We start from the raw sequence: 18,222 nt of genomic DNA, 5'->3' as shown, positions 1-18,222 counted from the left end.
ACTTCCCTGAACAGAAATGTAGCCTATGGCCTGTCAATATGTGTGCCAAATGCAGCATGTTACAAAGTGCCCCATCACAGTAATGCATTTTATAAAATAATTTAGTTTGAAAATAATATGAAATTGTCATACAGAATTTGTAGGTGAGGGTTTTTTGTCTGATTTGGAGTTGTCACGTTGTCAACTCAAACCAAGGAGCTGCTGAAAGTTGGAAGAAATGAATAATACAGTGTAGACAGTCTACTGACAGGAGAGAGCAGTGGTTTATTTCTGTAGCCCTGTCTGAATGAGTGATGTTCTTTCAGTGTGTAACACGTTCTTTTTAACTCAGAAGTAATTAATACAAAATTTCCTCTTGATTTTGCCCTTCAGACACTCAAAAAAAAAACAAACAAACAGTTATCAGCAACAAATGCACTAAGTCTTTGAAATGTTGCTTCATATTAACGCTCATGTAGAGGAATATGATTGCCTCTCTGACCTCCATGGATTGAAACGTTCTAGTCTGTTGCACTTTAAACTATCACTCCATATTCCAAATTAACATATTATATTCAGCCATGAGTAATTAAGTTTTTTGGATGTTTGCTAAAAAATACACTGTGTTGACATTCAGACTTCTTAAAAACTGTGAAAGTGCATGTCTGTTAGAGGAAGTAGGGGTGCTTATTTCATTATCTAATGATCTGCTGTTTATTTTCTTAAATTTTATCAATTAGTTGTCTGCAAAAAGGGGGAACAATTGGCAAAAATAAACGATCTAAGCTTGGCTCTTAATACATGTTTGACAACATTTTCTCTGCTCATTTCAGGAGTAGCTCCAGTCACAACAGTAAATACTTTATAGTTTTTATGGGGGTCAATTTGTCTCTAATTCAAACCACACCACTCTGCACTCCCCCCTTGTTTGAACCCCTCCTCAGTATCACAAAACATTCATCAGCCATGACTCTCTGACCTCTCTGCATCCCCAGCCCCCCGGCCAATCAGAATCCAACCAGACAGCGTCTCTCTGTCTGTAACTTTTGAACGTGCACATAAAAGCCTTCTTTCCCTTCAGGAGTGCATGCACCCCTGAAGCCACACACCCCCCTTAAAAACCAACATTGGCACTGCCCAGCACACTAATGACCCCTTCTGCCCCCCAACCCCTCCTCTTCCTCCCTCCATCCCCCTATTGCAACACTGCACATCCAGGTGATAAATGAGGCTGCCCCAGTGTGTGGTATCAGGTCAAAGGTCGACCTAACAGTTCTTGTGGGGTTTTGAGGGCAAATGGAAGTCACTTGGATGTGGGTTACCAGTCTGGTCAAACTGCTGCCTGGCTTCTCAGCATCACCACCACAACTCTGTGCATGTTCCAGCAGAGGGAGACAGAGACTCATTTAACTGCTCATTCCCTCCCAAACAAGGAAAGTGTTTCTCACAGATAGTGTAAAAGATACTATGATGGAGTGCTTTGTATTTAAAAAAAAGAAGGTATAATTGTGTTAAATTTCAGATTTTGGAAATATCACATTCCACCTTTTAAGCACCCTTCACATGATGTCATTTCAAGAAAAAAAAGGCATTTTTTTGTTTCTTTCACATAATATAACCAACGTAGATTAAACAATAACTTACAAAAATGACACACTGTTTTTTGCTTATCTCCAGGGGAATAGCAAAGTTTAAGAGCTTACTCCTACCAGTAGATTATTGGACAACCCCCTGTCAGTCTTCCTGTTTGAGCTTAGAGGCTTGGTTAGTCAGTGAGTGATTGATTAGTCAACTGACAAAAAATTATATATGAACAAACCGTTTTCAAGCAAAAAGCCAGACATTCCCAAGCACCAGCTTCTCAGTAGTGAGGACTGGCTTCTTCCTCAGTGATAGTAAATTGGTAATTTCACCATTGATTGGACAAAAATAATTTTATGACATCAGCATGTTTTTTAGAAAATTGAAGGTGCATTTTTCACATTTTTAAAATTTTATTTAGACAATTATTTGATAGCATTTGAAAGAATAAACTAATTAGATGATGAAATAAGCAGCCCTACTTCCCATAATATAAATCATTCATTTTCACAGTTTTTAAGAAGAATGGGTGGAAACACAGTGTACTAACCTTTCACTCTGGATTGCCTCACCGGCTAGACCAAAACGTCATGTAATCTTTTTCTTCTCTCTGCAGCTGAAATAATTAGTTGATTAATTGATAAGTTGATTTACAGAAATTAAATCAGCAACTTTTTTGATAAAAAAAAAAAAAAAAAGAATTAAAAAAGTCACTTTTCAGCCAAAATGCCACCAGTGAATGCCATTCACTGGTTTGAGCTTCTATGTTATGGATATTTGTTTTATATATGTTTTGTGTTATATTTTTTGTACCATTGGTTGGGCAAAAGTATTCTGTAAGTAAGTACGGCCATTTTATAGATTATAAAACCTTTCAAAGTATTAAAAAAAAGGAAAAAAAAGAATGTGAGTGAATGTATCCATGTGTGTAATCAATGGGTGGATAATTTTACATCAAAGTGATGCACTTATTTTGAAAAATGCTTCCCTTCACCATCGTTGTCTACATAATGACCCTTTCCCTTAGTAATTTGGTGGTGCAGTAATGGAAGAATTGCAAAATGGAAATAAAATATAAGCCAGTATGTTCCATTACACACACAAACAGTAGATGTACTAAGTTACTTTACAGTCTTTGCTGTGAGGTTGGATGTCTTCCTGTCAGCTGCCTATCGCAGTATTCATCCATCCTGTATTTGATGGCCTGCCAAAAGCCACATTTGTAAATGAATCAGTTAGTCCATCAACAGAGAATTAATTGGAACCTAGTTTGATAATGGATTATTGTCTAAGTCATTTTATAATGAGACTCAAAAATGGCAAACAATTGATTGCTCCAGCCTCTGAATTTTTTTTCTTTTTCCCTATTAAAAAAAAATTGGTCAAATAATTAATTGATTAATGGAGAAAATAATTGGCTGATTAATTGATAACTGGCAATAATAACTGTTAGTTGCAGATTTTTCCGAGCTATACCATTAACCACAAAATTGTTGCTTAAACCAAGCAGGTTGGAAAATGCTCTTATGTATCATTTTGGATTGTGCCTGGTGTGTGTGTGTGTGTGTGTGTGTGTGTGTGTGTGTGTGTGTAAGGTCAGCAGCGGGGTCATCAGTGTTTAGTCTGTGAGTTTCTCTGGAGCGGCGACTCCAGCTTCCTGTCCACGTTGCAGAGATTTATAGGTATACCTTCTCAATTTGGACATTCTAAACACATACATGTACAGTGCACACATCTTCATTTTCAGTATTAATCCTACCATTGTAACTAGACACAAGGATACCATAAGATAAGATGCTGTGTAATTTTAAACACAAACATTGTGAAATTGATTTTAGTGCCTGAGATTATGGTGGACAACTATTTGGAAAAGATCTTCTATAAACTTGAGATATAGAGAGCAAACCCAAAACACAAAGAACAAGCATCCAGTCTCACACTCACATACACAACACATGTCCAGCTTGGCCCCCAGAAGCTTGCAGCACTATCAAAATACACACTCTCACACACAGCTTGGCCTCCATGGCTCCAGCAGGCATAGTAATGGCTTTGGGAGCCAGACTCTGTCTCTGTCGGCCAGGGCCCGGCTCCAGCCCCTGTGTGTGCGACAGCAATTTCCTAAAGAATCCACAGCAAGCGCAACACTTCTCCTTTTATTTTTACAAAAACACCACTGACCCCTCCCCACCACCATACACGCACAACACTACCACTTCTGAGAAACACAGAGCAGTCACTTGCAATTACAACTCATCCAAGAGTATGATATACAGTCCTGTCAAGTAGCCAGCAGGCCCACAGCGGAAGCAGAGGGTCTTTTTTCTCCTTTGACCATAGTCTTGTTTAACTCTGCCTGCACCAATACTTGTTTATGAAACTCAAGAGCACAATGAATTGATCTTACCTGAAACATGGATTTTTATTGTCAGAATATCTTCTTCACACCTCTGCCCAGTTCACAACTTGCACTTAAATCACATATAAGATTTCAGTGGCTTGTGATCAGTTCAACCAATATGTAATACCCTTTTCAGACTGTTCTATTTGAAGAATTTTTAGAGGTCCAAAGAAAGTAAAATTATCCATAATTCACAAGAAAAAAAATCTGAAATTTCTGTGTAGCAAAAATTTCTACTCTCCCGTCCTGATAATCATCTTGCAACCCCTCAGACCATCATCCATCACATTTGTGGAGATTTAGAGGTTAATTTCTTTCCCATATGTTTTCATAGACTGAAATGCAATCACAAGGTGAAAATATGTCTGTACTCATAATATTGCAAAAAAATACCTACCACTCTAGGTTTAGAGCTTGATATTGAAAAAAATGTAAATAATGTCAGTAATGTGTGTTAATACTCTCATGTTTCTCTCAATTTTAAGGGCCACAATAAAAGTAATTTTCAAAAATGATATGCGATTGCTGATTGGTTATATGTACTGATTGAAAGCCCCATCACATATAGACTATCCTGTTACACACATCATAAGACCTAAACATTTGCAATTATTCATGACAGATCTGACATAAACAGCTTATCATCTCTGTCTAAAGCTTGTTGTAAACAAATCCACTGGTGATCAACCAACCTGACTTAATCTCCCACTTAGATTTCCAAACAAACCCTGTATGACACACACAGGCACAAACACACAAATGTATGCTTCACAGTTCTTAAGTCTGAGTCCGTCATCAGAGAATAAGCAGAAGTTTATGAGATTAGACGTTTGGCATCAACTATCAAAGCGAGCAACACCAGAAACAGTATACCCTAAAAGGGATCTGTGTGTTTCTGTGCACATTTGTATGTTGTGTGGGAGAGAGTGGAGGGTGGGTGTGGGGTGTGGGGTGGGGGGTATCTAAACAAGCCCCAACAGCTGCTTTGTTGGCGAGTTGCTCCAGGAGAGCGTGTTGAAGGAACCGCATCGATGTTTGGATTAGGGCACGCCTCCGTGATCAAGTGCTCAAACACTAGATAAGAGCGACAGAAACACCCTTTAATCCTGGCTAACCCTTTTCTAAATAGGATGGGATCCTGGCAAGCTCACTGGAGGGGAGGAGGGCTTGAAAGGACAGCTCAAAGTTTAGCTTCAGTCTGGTATGGACACTGATTTATTTTATTTCAAACAGCAGAATGGAGCTGTGCACATATATAAAGTGTGAGTGTTAGATATGGAAAACGCAAGAGAAAAACTATTCCACAGACTCGATTAATACTCTTGTAAAAGAATATTATGACAATTTGCCCATTTGCTTTCTTGCTGAGAGTTAAATGAAGATCTATACCACTCTCACGTCGGTATAATAATATGAAACTGGAGTGAGCAGCTGTTTAGCTTAGCTTAGCACAAAGACTGGAAATGGGGAAACAGCTATCCTGGCTGTGTCTAAAGGTAATATGCTCAGTGGATTGTCGAGAAGCTTCTGAAACCACCTCCAATAACATTTTCAGTGTAAAACCTGCAATCCAGAACGTACCAGTTATTTTCTATCATGAAATCCATAAGCTTTATATGTGCTGTTACCTTTGGGCAAAAGCAGATGTTTCCCCATTTCCAAGCTTTATGCTGAGCTAAGCTAACTGTTCTTGTAATGGTTTTAGTTTTGATTAGCTTGTTGTGATTAGTTAGAAGATAATCTGAGTTTAAAATACTGTAGAGTACTGTCTCTAAACAGAGACTAAATTTTCACACATTTCACACATTTGTCTAAATCAGTGAGTTGTTTCTTACATTATTTTTGCATCATCTTTATGCTGTGCAGCCATTGTTGTTGAGATTCTCCACTGTACTTCATAGTGATTACTTGGCAGTTATGATGATTGTTAACAAATTAAAAAGTATGTATACTGTCCAACATCTGTCACTTCTGAGTGGCTTGAGAGGCTAACTACTTAGCCAGATGATTCACCACCTAGCAGCAATCACCCCTGCCTCTGTCTCAATAATGTGACTGATTTTGGTTTGGTGTTCATAGACAGCTGATGTTATGTGCTGCAGATTTCCTGAGCCATTGCCAGGCCAGATGAGAGAAAATCTCCCCAGTGTGTTCTGGGTCTGCCCCAGTATCTCCCTACCAGTTGGATGTGCCCGAAAGATCTCCAATGGGAGGTGTCCAGGACGCATCCTAATCAGATGCTTGAACCACTTCAACTTTTTGACATGAGGGAGCAGCAGCTCTATAAGTCTCCTCTGGATGTTGGAGCTCCTTACCCTGTCTCCAAGGCTGAGCCCAGCCACCCAGAGGAAACTCATTTCAGGCGCTTGTGTCTGCGATCTCATTCTTCTGGTCACTACCCAAAACCATAGGTGAGGGTCGGAACGTAGATCAACTGGTAAATCAAAAGCTTTCCTTCCAGCTCAGCTCTCTTCTGGCTTTACTGCTGATGCAGCACCTATCTGGCTGTCAATCTCCTGCTCTGTCTGACCCTCACTCGTGCATAAGACCCTGAGACACTTCAGCTCCTTCATGTGGGGCAGAAACTCTGTCCCAATTAGGAGAGAGCAATCCACCATTCTCCTGCAGAAAACCATGACTTCAGACTTGGAGGTTCTGACTCTCGTCCCAGCCGCTTCCCACTCACCTGCAAACTTCCCCGGGGCACGCTGAAGGTCACTGTCTGATGAAGCCTGCTGAGGTCCAACAATCACAAGGTGCACAGTAGAAATATGGGGATCACCTTACAAAGTAATTTAACAGGAAAGTGCGTTTGCATGTCTTTGGTTGGTCAACACGGTGCCTATGATGGATGATATTTAGTTGAGTCAGGCTCACCTTTTTTGCCAAATGACAATCCCAGATGATGATGATGTTTTGCTGGAGCCTTCTTTGTTGGCACACCTGCTGTGCTGACAGACGGGTTTCATTCAAAAGAATGAGAGGGCTGTGTGACTTTGCTTTTTCTGAATGTCACTGTTACATACTTTGGCACTGAGTGTAGGATGTAATTTTAAAGTGTTTGAACAAATAAAGAGTGCTGTTGTTTCTTAAAAGGACTGTATTTACATTGTAAGATGTATTTTATCGAAGCATGGCAATGTCACATCAGGCTACATCAAATAAATGTAGCTCCAATACGTTTTCCTATTCTTGTGATCATGTATCACGTATCTCTTGGACCAGTATCATCCAGTCCACTTTTAAAACCACTACTTTTCCATTTCAGTTTAGGTGAGAAATGACAGGAGGGAGACATACACTTGATCAAAGGTATTGGTGTGTCTAATTTTTTTTTTCTTTACTGGATAAAAAAATGACAAAAGAGGAACCTTCCATCCATTCCCATTTCTCTCCAGTTTAATTTTCACCCCAAGTTTCGCACGATTGTACCACAAAACTGTTGAAATTGGATGTTAAAATACCTTTGCTTTAGCAACCTGTCAGCTTCAGGCTGACGTGTGAAAAGGTAATACAAGCTAGGCTTTCATTCTCACTGAGGAACCCCCTCCTCCCTCCTCCCTCACCGCTTCAATAACTGCACCAAATTCACACTATCCTGTTCCAAACCATCCTAAACCAATGAAGACCACAACTCAAGTATTTTAACACCTCATTAGAGGGGGAAAAAAGTCTGCTAGTAGTTTTTATTGTGATGTGGCTTATTTGTCTGGTTGCTAGAATGACCAAATATCCAGAGATCATGGAGTAAAAAATATGAAATGTGATAAATTTATTTCCCTCTGGCGTCACGTCTGCTGACAGGAGTCTGCAGGGGATGGAACATAAACCTGTAACAACTTCTAATCTTACTCAGGACAACAAGCTAAAAAAATCTAAATTAAATTCATTTGGTCAACTAAGTGATATCAGCAACTATTTTGATAATGGAATAATTTTTAATTATTATTTTTTTTGAGCAAAAATTCTTGTTTCTTGTTAGTATTGTAAATGGTCACCTTGGACTCCTGGAAATAATGGAGGACATGTTTCACAATTTTTGGCATAAACAAAGGAAATAAAAGCATTTTGATAATGAAAAATCATTAGAAGCAGCCTTAAATATTTTTGTAATTTGTTACAGTCGTCAGGTTTTCACTGTTGTCTGTTAGTGAATCTGTTTGTCACTGCTTGCCCTTTTGTGAACAGTTTTACCTCTCCCACTGTGATTTTTAAGAGCTTCTTTTGACTATGTCATATTTTTGCTGCTTTCTTCTGGGCGCAGAGTAGTCTGAAGTGCTAACTGGTGGTTTAGGTGCGACCTGTACTGTAATGAACATGCATGTCCAGCTGCAGTTGGTGTTGGTGATGTAATTGCAAACAGAGTAAAGACGTTAAGAGACAGTCACGGTTTTGGCATTGCAGATTAAGATGAAGATGTGTCAACTAAACTTTACAAGTTTACAAAATAGCAAAGAAGTGGTGTTTGTGATATGTCTTAAACCTGTCTGAGTCTGAGCTGTTGCACACTGTAGTTGCATTTGCTGTTAGTGGGTGGCAAAAACACATTTGTACCTAAATTTGCTGAACCAAAGTGAGGCAAAAATTGATGCTGCCTCTCGCTTAGAGAAGCAGGCTTTTGAATGTTTGGATCGCCAGAATGGCTAGATAAATCTGGGTGAGAAAAGTGAAGTGTTCCTACCTCATTACCAACACTGAGGAGGGGCCCTTAACCCCCTCCTGCTCCAGTGGCCATCAGATCAGCCTGTGGTTGTTCTTCCAGGTGTGACAGGTGTGTGACTGTTTGAGTGCAAACAAGGCATTCCTGATCAGCAGACCATTGCTCTCAGTGAATAGTGTGTAATGGTGCACAGTTTACCAACTTAAAGGGTGTATTAAAATATGATGACACACATCCATAGTGAACAGTTAACACTAAGGAAATGTCCACTCGAAACAACACACTAGCATTTTGGAGACACACCTTCCATCCTTCCTTTATGTATACTGCTTATCCTCTGAGGGTCACATGGGGGCTGGAGCCAGTTCCTGTTTACACTGGGCGAGAGGTGGAGTGCACCCTGGACAGGTCATCCAGTCTATTACAGGGCATACACAGACAAACCACCATTCACATTCACACTTATGTGCACCAGTTAACCTAACCAGCATGTCTTTGGACTGTGGGAGGAAACTGGAGTACCTGAAGAACATGCAAACTCCACACAGGAAACTGCAGTTTGAAACCAGAACCTTCTTGCTGCAAGGTGACAGTGCTAACCACTGCACCAATAGACACACACATAGACACACCTTGTCCTTTCTAAACATATTGACTTGAAACACTCAATTAGGATGACATGAGCTGTTGACAAGAAAAACGGCAAGTCATTACATCTCAAACATGACAACCCCAGTGCGCCCTTACAAACAAGGATAGTTAATTCCTGTGTCTAGATTAAAAACACCTGTTGGTAAACAAGACAATTATTCTGTTCAGTCCAGTGGGGAGGGGTGCGTTAATCATACATGCATCCTCCCGTGTTAAAAGGCAACCTGATATTCCCCCACAGAATTCTCACTGATTAACTCGATACTCCTGACTGTTTAAAATTCATCCCACCGATGAAGAAGAAACTGATCTCCTGTGTGTGTGTGTGTGTGTGTATGTGTGTGTGTGTGCCTATACAATTGTGCTCTTTCCCCAAGATCCTGGAAAGTGTATGCATAAAATATCCCGGTCCCTAGCGTCAGCACAATTAGCCGTTAAATAAAATGCCTACTCCTCAACGCTTTTGCAACATTTTAATTAGACAAACCAGCTGAAGTGAGGGCCCATTTTAGTAAAATAAACAGCCCTGTTTGCCAGGAAAAAGCTCCCTGGAGGGAAAGGCACTAAGTGAGGTTGCTTGGGGCAGGAAATGGAGAGATACCAGCAGTTTACCCGAGGAGGTAAAAGTGTGTGTTTCTTTGAAAAAGAGAAAATGTCTAAACACTTCCTTAAGCCACCAAAGTACCTGTTTCATATAATTACCATGTGTCTATAGCTACTTCAGTGTGACTCTATGTATTTGCCTCAGGTCTACCAAGGGTCTACCTGGAAATTTACTGTACATCAGAGAAAACTCATTCTGGTTCATGACTCTGCACTTTTGCATACTTGTATCACATTATAAGGCACAGTACTAAGGAATAGTGAGGTTTCTCAGTATTAAGACAACATCTAATAGCAAACAAATATCTAAGTAAGCTTTGTTCTGTATGATGTTGAAAGTCATTTTGTTTCTCTTTATTCCAGGAAGAGGGTTTTGCATATGGTCAGCTAATTGCTTTGAATTTACAATGCATTGTCTCTACTGTGATTATATTGATTATTTAACTGATTGTTTACATGCAGACACCAATAAAAATGTCCTCTTGACATTGATGCTGAATTAAATTTTATTGCTAAAGTCACTCTGAGATGGCTGTGTATTTGAAGCTGAAAGAGGGGTAACAGTTTACTGTGGAGAGAAATTAACTATAGTAACTAATCGCTGTAATTGAGTAGCCCTCTCCTCTATTTTTGATTAATTTATAAAATGAGTATTATATTGGGTTGCCCGGCTATCTGTCCATCCTATTCTTTTGAACATGATATCTCAGGAATGCCTTGAAGGAATCTCTTATCATTGGGCACAAATGTTCACTTGGATTCAAGGATAAACTGATAATCATGCTGGATTTAATTTCAAAGCACTGAAAATCTAATGTCTGATAGATATTTTGAGACACAATTGTTGGCTCTGCTACAGAAGCACAGGGTGATATTTTAAAAATGGTTGTAGTAATGTTTGTCTTCACCAAGAGCCATGCACCTGTCCTATGTTACATATCCTCTCCCAAAATTATTATTTTTACCAGTGTCTTTCCTCCTCTTAACCCTGCTACATATTGTTTCCCCTTAGAACACAGATAATTGAGGCAAAACACATAAAAACTGATACTAAATCCACAGAAATGCTGGCAATTCTTACTTTTTATTTCTTCTCCTGTCCAGATAATTTAAAATATCAGTAATTTAAAATGTGTTTTCTGGGAGAGACAAGTAACGGAGGTTGAATGGAGATGTAAATTGGCATCTCACACAAGATTTACTTTCACATGTCAGGGAGTGGCTCTGCATTGTGCTTTATTGTCATGGTGCTTCCTAATGAGATTTCTCCTCCTTTTACCTTCATTCCTCTTCCTTCCTTCCTGCCACTCCATCTTGTTGTCTGTCTGTGTCACCTGTGGCCAAGGGAGAATAAAGATCCCCATGTCTCCCTTTGCCTTTTCCTACACTTGTATTCTAGCCAGTTAATTATTCTATTCATACCTCACTTGTTTTTCTCCACATCCTTTATCCTCTCCAGGTTTTTCACTTCCATTTAAAGCATTGCATATCACTGTTCTCCATCTCTTGTCATCTATTCTCACTCCTCTGCTCCATTGCGTTCCCATCTCTCCATTTTTTCCCTGACTTTTTCATGAAGTGACAACTGTCATATATGTAATCACATTGTCAGGGCCATTTTCAAACATTGTCAGTCGTTTTGCTCCGTAGAGGCTCTAGGGTGGGAAATATGTTAGAGCTCTAACAATCAAACAAAAGTATTGTCAACACATGTATAAAAGAATGACTTATAGTATCTTGGGCATTTTTGACTGAAGTGTGTGTGTGTGTGTGTGTGTGTGTGGTGTGTGTGTGTGTGTGTGTGTGTGTGCGCAGCAGAAATACAGCACACTTATTTGAATATTTGCATTTGTGATCTCTGATTTATTTTTGTGATATCCCAATGCTTTAAGGCTATCCAGAGTTACCAGTTCCACGTTCCCTCAGACACCTCTCTGTGTGTTTGTGTGAACATGCAAATTACTTGAATGCCTATTCCAAACTGGCTATTTCATACTGAAGTGCCTTTGAGCAAAATCCTGAACCTGTTCCTGGGTTAGCACACTGCACTCCTCTGACCATACAACTTGTAAAATGAGACTAAACCCATTCTTAACTTCTGCATACTGACTATGATGCTTTTTCTCTCTACTGCAGGGAATTTTGTTCACCTCATGTCCACTGGGGGGCAGTATAACCCTGGCAGTAAGCTACTGGACAACCAACAAGCACTCCCCCTGGATGTCCTCAAGTTTAGTGTTGCCCTCTGAGGGACGAAATGGAAGGGAAAGTCACCCACACCAAGTATGTCAACTTTTTTATTTGTGAAATGAAAATAAATAAGATAAATAAATAAAAGTTTTATAAAGTTTTCATAGTTCTATGGAAGGGCAGAACTGATACAAGGAACTAGGAGGTCAGATTTGTTTATCTGAAAAGATGCAAAACTCTTGTACCATAAGAAGGCTGATAATTTTTGTTACTGTTAGTTGTTAAAAAAAGTCATGTTTTATTATTTTATTAGTTTATTTGTGTATCTTTTGAAGGATACACTGTCTGGTTTTGATCTGCTGGAGTAGCTCGTAAAAAAACTTTCCCATCTTAATTTTCTTTCCTTACTTTTTCGCTCCTGCACTTCTACTTTCTCAGCTCTCAGTGAGTGTGTCTTGTGTCTTTGCTGCAGCTATTTACAGCCACATAATACTAGCCAGATAAACTCTTTTGATGTGCCGCAATCTCAGATCTCTTCTCTCTGTCTTTGATGGGAATAGGTTTAGACATGGCAATCAAGATATATTCACGTGAAGGGGATTGATTGATTCTTAGATTATCTTTTCAATGCAAAGTTTAGATTTCTTTCTTTAAAAGGGTTTATTTTGAACATGGGCACAGTCAGCTTGTGTTTTCAGCCAAAATAGTTTCCGTGATGGGAATTAGCTACTCCGATAAAGTCAGAGTAAAGTGACTTAAATCTTGGAGTTCAGAGGTTGTTCAAAGGTTTGTGGCCCTCTGAGAAATTACTCTTTGCCTTTAGGTCCTCCAAGAAATTCTGTTTTGTTGGTAATTATTTATCATAATCATTTTTGGGTGATTTAGTGATTTGAGAGCACTTGCAGAATTACCAGGCAGCTCAGGAACTGATCAAGAACAATAAATGTGCAGAAAGGTGACTTAGTGGCTGTGATGCAGAGGCAGAGCACATACTACATTCTTACACACTATATAAAGACAGCAGTGCTGTGCATAAAGGCCAAAAGGTATAACAGACAATACAGTAGACATATCAAGCTGCAAGTGTAGGTTCAGCATCCAGTGACAGATATTGTTTTTCAATACTGTGTTCCTGAGAGAGGGTGAGAGAGAGATAGGGGTGTGTGATAGTTCGTCAGTCCAAACAGAGTCATAAAGCACTGCATGGTTAAGCCTGATGAATTAATAACAGGGAGGCAGATGGGTCCCAGGGGCACTGTGGGAGCAGAGCAGCATGGAGAGCAGAGAGAATGCACGTCGCACAGAGAGAGAGAAAGAGACACATATACATGCACAGAATACAGACCGATACACACATGCATGCACTCACAACTCGTACATATGCCATAATCACTCAAGGTTAAAGTGAATCAAACATTTAATTCATAACTCATGTCTCCCTTTTGGAAATTTTCCCCTTTTGTTTACTCGACACGTACAGTAATTACAATGACAGCTATTCTTAGACTGACGAAAGTGTTGATCATTGCATGTTGAACATTATCTGCTGATGCTTTGGCAGACCTAATGAAGGCCAGCGGAGGTCAAAACATTGATGAATAAACCCATCAAAGAGCATTGATGCAGCGTGAAAAGTGTATTTTTCACCTTAATTGTTTTGTCTTTTGCATCAAGCTCCTGCTCAGCGTTTCAGTTTTGTACACACAAGGATGTAAACGCTTTGTCTCTGTACCTGTTAGGTCTTAATGTTTGAGAATGAGTGAGTGTAGCTGGTACTCAGGTCTAATGATCAGCATGTGAATCACTTTAATTGCTGAGTTCAATTAAAGCTGCTTGGGGCTACAATTTATTGTTGTTAAGATGCACCAGTCTTACCAGGCTAAATCATAAAATGGGCCTTCCATTACCCTCTTATTTTCTCATTATCTACTCTGACCTGGAAGCTGTTGTTTTCCATCTTGCTAACTATCCCAGTACTGTAGGAACAAGTATCTGTGGTAGAGAAAAACAGGAGTGTGCGTTCTGGCTTTGGATCTTTTGTTCTGTTGAATCTATTTGATATTATGTTGTCTTCAACTACTTTAGATCATGCAAAATGATCTCCCACTGAGTAAAGGGTTAGGGTTATAGAAAATTCTATATGTATTATCAATCATCACCACCTTAAACTCTCACACACAACGACCCCCACCATCAACATAACACATAACACAAACTGCGCAATATAAACTTTCCTCACTCTGTGCACTTTAATATTTAATATTTAAAAACCTGTGCAATACATTCATTCATACTCACACCTACACCTCATTGTATATAGAGTTGTTGAGTTGAGCTGTTTTTGTACATCTTTTCTATATATATATTTTTTGTTTCTGTATATTTTTATGTTTGCACTGTAAAGGAAGAAGCTCTCCAATCCCGTTGTAATGACAATAAAGGGCATTCTAATTCTAATTCATTCTAAACTCAGGCCTCATTTCTGCTATGTTGTCCTGTGCAGCTTTAACATTTCAGAATTCCTAGTAACTATGTTCTAAAGCCTCTCAGTACAGAATTATTCCCCCAGCTGCAAGGACAACAGAAGCTCACTTACATTACAAAACACGATGTAATACATAGAGTGGACTCACCAAGGCACTGATGTAGTGTAATGGCGGTTGTGGGCGAGAGCTGATGACATACCAGAATGAGGTGCCAGCGGAGGCTGTGTGGTAATTTATGATGGGCAGACAGGTCAAGGTTGCCATGTAATCCTCTGTCTGATGGAAGGCAATGAGTGTGTATGTGTTGTAAGAGGGGAAGTAGATGGTATATGTACATGTGTATGTATAACAGGGAAAGAGATTAACTTTTTGGGGACTGGTGTGAGTTTTAGGGGCATTTATTTTATCTTTTCATGGGAACAGTATCAAAATCTAACCTAATTCAGCCTTTTTGTGATTTGTGTTGTTAAGCTTTCTCCTTTACTTCTGCCTGACAGAATTCCCTATTGCTTCAGGCTGTGTAATCTTTCACTTTCTGATTAAAAATTGCTAATTTTTTCATCTACACATAGTACCTAGGCATAGAGTACAATTAATAATCTTGGGTGATTAATGAGGCCTTATGCTTTAATTTACTTGGGAAAATTGGACAGCTCAGTGAAGGCAGGCAAATGCAAAAAGTTCAGCTCAGGTTTAGTTCAAGTCAAATCTCAGAATATTTAATTTCACAGGCATTTTGTGAACTTTCGAGGAAATGTTCTGGTCAAGACCCTTTATTTTCTCACAGTGTCAGTAACAGTACAGTTACATTGATTGACCATTTAATAAAAGGCCTGTTGCTGTTGTTATCACATTGAATTAGAGGATGTGATTTTACTCTGAATCTTCAGGATTGTTTATAAAACCTGTGATGAAGCTTCATGCTGGGTTAAAGAGTCACTACTGGTGATGAAATGAAATGAAACTGGATGCAAAACGTTATCCTTGTAATATACTTTATGTAGTGTACTGTACATGGCAATGAAATTTTTGGAAATACAAAACTTCTCTGGAAAAACATTGGTGGCCTTAAAGACCTCAAAACCCTCTAACCCAGTGTGTTTACTGCCTTCCTCCCATATTTCCTGGCTGGTTAGATTATATCTAGAGGTTTGCTGCCTCTGTCCATCAGTCACCGGCTCTCGTCAACCTCCTTGTTCTCACTTCCCTCTTGCCATTTAATAGGAGCGGATCTCAACCTACGCAGCAAAGCAGCAACTTGGTAATGACAAATTAATCCTCTTGGAAACAAAACAAAATATCTATATTTCATCAGCCGGTGGTGGGGGTCGTTTAGCGTTGTCACAACAAGTTACATGTTAAAAGGCCTTCGCTCCGTCTTTGGCTTCTCGATCCGCCAAGTTGAATAATTGAAAATATTTTCACTGACTGTCAGTCCAGGAGATGTAGAGCCGAGGCACCATCTCTGTGAGCCTTGCAGCTTCTTGCCTCGTGTTTTCTTAAGCTCTGACATGGCGTTGTTGCATGCCTCTACGTTGGCGTGTGGGTGATTTCTCAGTTGGGTTAAACATGGCATGAGTGTGGGAATGTACTGAGGCTGCCTGACTTTGGCTTAGCCAGCCAAATGTCTCGATGCAGGCTTGGATAAATATGGATGGGCAAATAAAATGCATACAGATGCAACAGTATGAAGTAGGGAAAAGCAGGAAATATACTCTGGCATGCGGTCAGGTGGATCTATAGGACACTAGAACTTGCACGCACACAATCACAGAGACTCTTCTGCAGAAAACATGCATGCTTGTGAGTGTGTATTGGGCTGTCAGGCCGATGGCAATCATGCATGTATGCATTTGTGTGTATTGTTTATGTGCCTGTGCCAATTTTTGTGTGTGTATGCATATGCATGTGTGTGTGTGTGTGTGTGTTAGCTGCCAAACGTGGAGAGCAGGAAGAGGAAGAGGCTAGATGGTTGGAGGGGGTGTTTATTTATTCATTACCCAGCGGCCTCTGCGGTTTCAGGGGGACATGGCAACACTTGTCCTGGGCCCTTTAGCACTGGTCTGTTCATGGCCTGTTTTGGCCCTGCCAAAGCCTTCAGCTCTCACCTCCTCTGCTCTCTGCTTTCCTCTATTCCCTCTGTTCTTTTTTTCTTTTTCCTTTGGATCCTGCTTAGGTTTTCACTTTTGTTTCTCTTATAATTTTCTGTGTTGCTTGTCTCTCTTCAGTTCGTTCTTTCTACACTTGGAACAATTTTTTATTTATATAACCTGTGCGAAAACCGCAACTTGTTTTTACATTTTGGTTTTTGCTCTAATGAAACAAGATATAACATGTAGATTAAAAAACCTTAGAAGCACTGGTAGGTAGAATTTGTTACCTTCATACAGAGCCAGGCTAGCTGTTTCCAGTCTTTATGCTAAGCTAAGCTAACTGGCTGTTGGATGTAGCCTAATATTTACTGGACAGATGTGTGTATCAAGCTTCTCATATAACTCTTGGCAAGATAGGGCATTAGTGTATTTCCCGAAATGTCAAACTTTCTCCCTATCTAAGAAGTATATTTCATGTGTTTGAAAAAGTGATTAAAGTTGACATATCATTATATAGTATCAAAATTCCAGTAGTAGTAGTAGTAAGTCCAAAACATTTGCCTGATTGAAATGTTGATGTTGACACAGGACATGATTTCTGAGTTTCAAAGTAGTTTTTTTTAAGTATCACATGATTTTTTGCAGTTGAGAACAAACACATCTTTGTTTTTGAGAGACTAGGTTGTGTTTTCCACAGGTGCATGCACATTATTAGACCGCATGCTTCCTGGAAAATATTGCCTGTACTTTTAAGTGTCAGTGTATGAACTTGTAGGGGAAATAGATGGCACAGAGAGTTTTATTTGGCCTCAGAGAAAATGTGGGCTCTTGTGTGTGCCTGCCTATAGTATCACTTTCCAGCAACACCAATTAGCAAGTGTCTCAGGGATGTGTACTTACCATCAGAAAAGGTCACGTGCACAACAATGCATGTGCATGTTTGTTTTAGTCCTACAAGAATCTTTTCTCTTCCCTGCATTCACAAAGACAGCAAAGCAAAGGACGCACACAAGTAGGTTACACAAATTTAGAATAAAAGACAAAGTAACAGATGGAAGAACATTCTCATCTCCCAGATTACAATAACATATTGGAGACCGACACATATACAAACACATAATGTAATGTAAGCTCATGCTGTGCTCCTCACATGACCTGACTGGGCTAATCTCCTCTATGGTTAGAGAGCATTGATTCCCATAACAAAAGAACTGAACCAGGCACGCATCTTGCTCCTGACCCCTCCCTCCATGCTCGGCCTGAGCGCATGTTCAAACCCCAACCGGATCAATGGCCATACCGGGGGGATCAATTTCTCAGGCTTTGGGGTGTCAGATGTGATATGGCATCACTTTGGCTGGGTGGCGTAAAGGAGCCCAGCCCGACTGAGGCTTCAAAGCCTTTGGTTCCCCTCATCAGCCAAACCATTCAAATCAAGATTCAGATTGGTGTGAGGTGATAAGACGGAAAGAGATGACAGGCGTTGATCCGCCTTCCTGCCTTCTTTTGTTTGATAAGCTTGTTTGATTGGCAGTCACCTTTGAATGATTGATTGATTGCTGCTTGTAGAGCTGCTTT

At 39.8% G+C, this 18,222-nt stretch overlaps 1 long non-coding RNA gene across 1 annotated transcript in view; it reads left to right on the top strand.

The window, feature by feature from the left end:
* LOC127143437 (uncharacterized) overlaps positions 1 to 18,222 on the top strand; it is a 97,841-nt gene that overhangs the window by 498 nt on the left and 79,121 nt on the right. The window contains exon 2 of the long non-coding RNA XR_007814843.1: positions 12,012 to 12,158. This is a non-coding gene — a long non-coding RNA (uncharacterized LOC127143437). The remainder of the gene's footprint in view (positions 1 to 12,011; positions 12,159 to 18,222) is intronic.

Source organism: Lates calcarifer, linkage group LG16_LG22 (assembly GCF_001640805.2).
Source record: "Lates calcarifer isolate ASB-BC8 linkage group LG16_LG22, TLL_Latcal_v3, whole genome shotgun sequence".
NCBI lineage: Eukaryota > Metazoa > Chordata > Actinopteri > Centropomidae > Lates > Lates calcarifer.
This window is presented reverse-complemented; position numbering and strand designations above follow the sequence as displayed.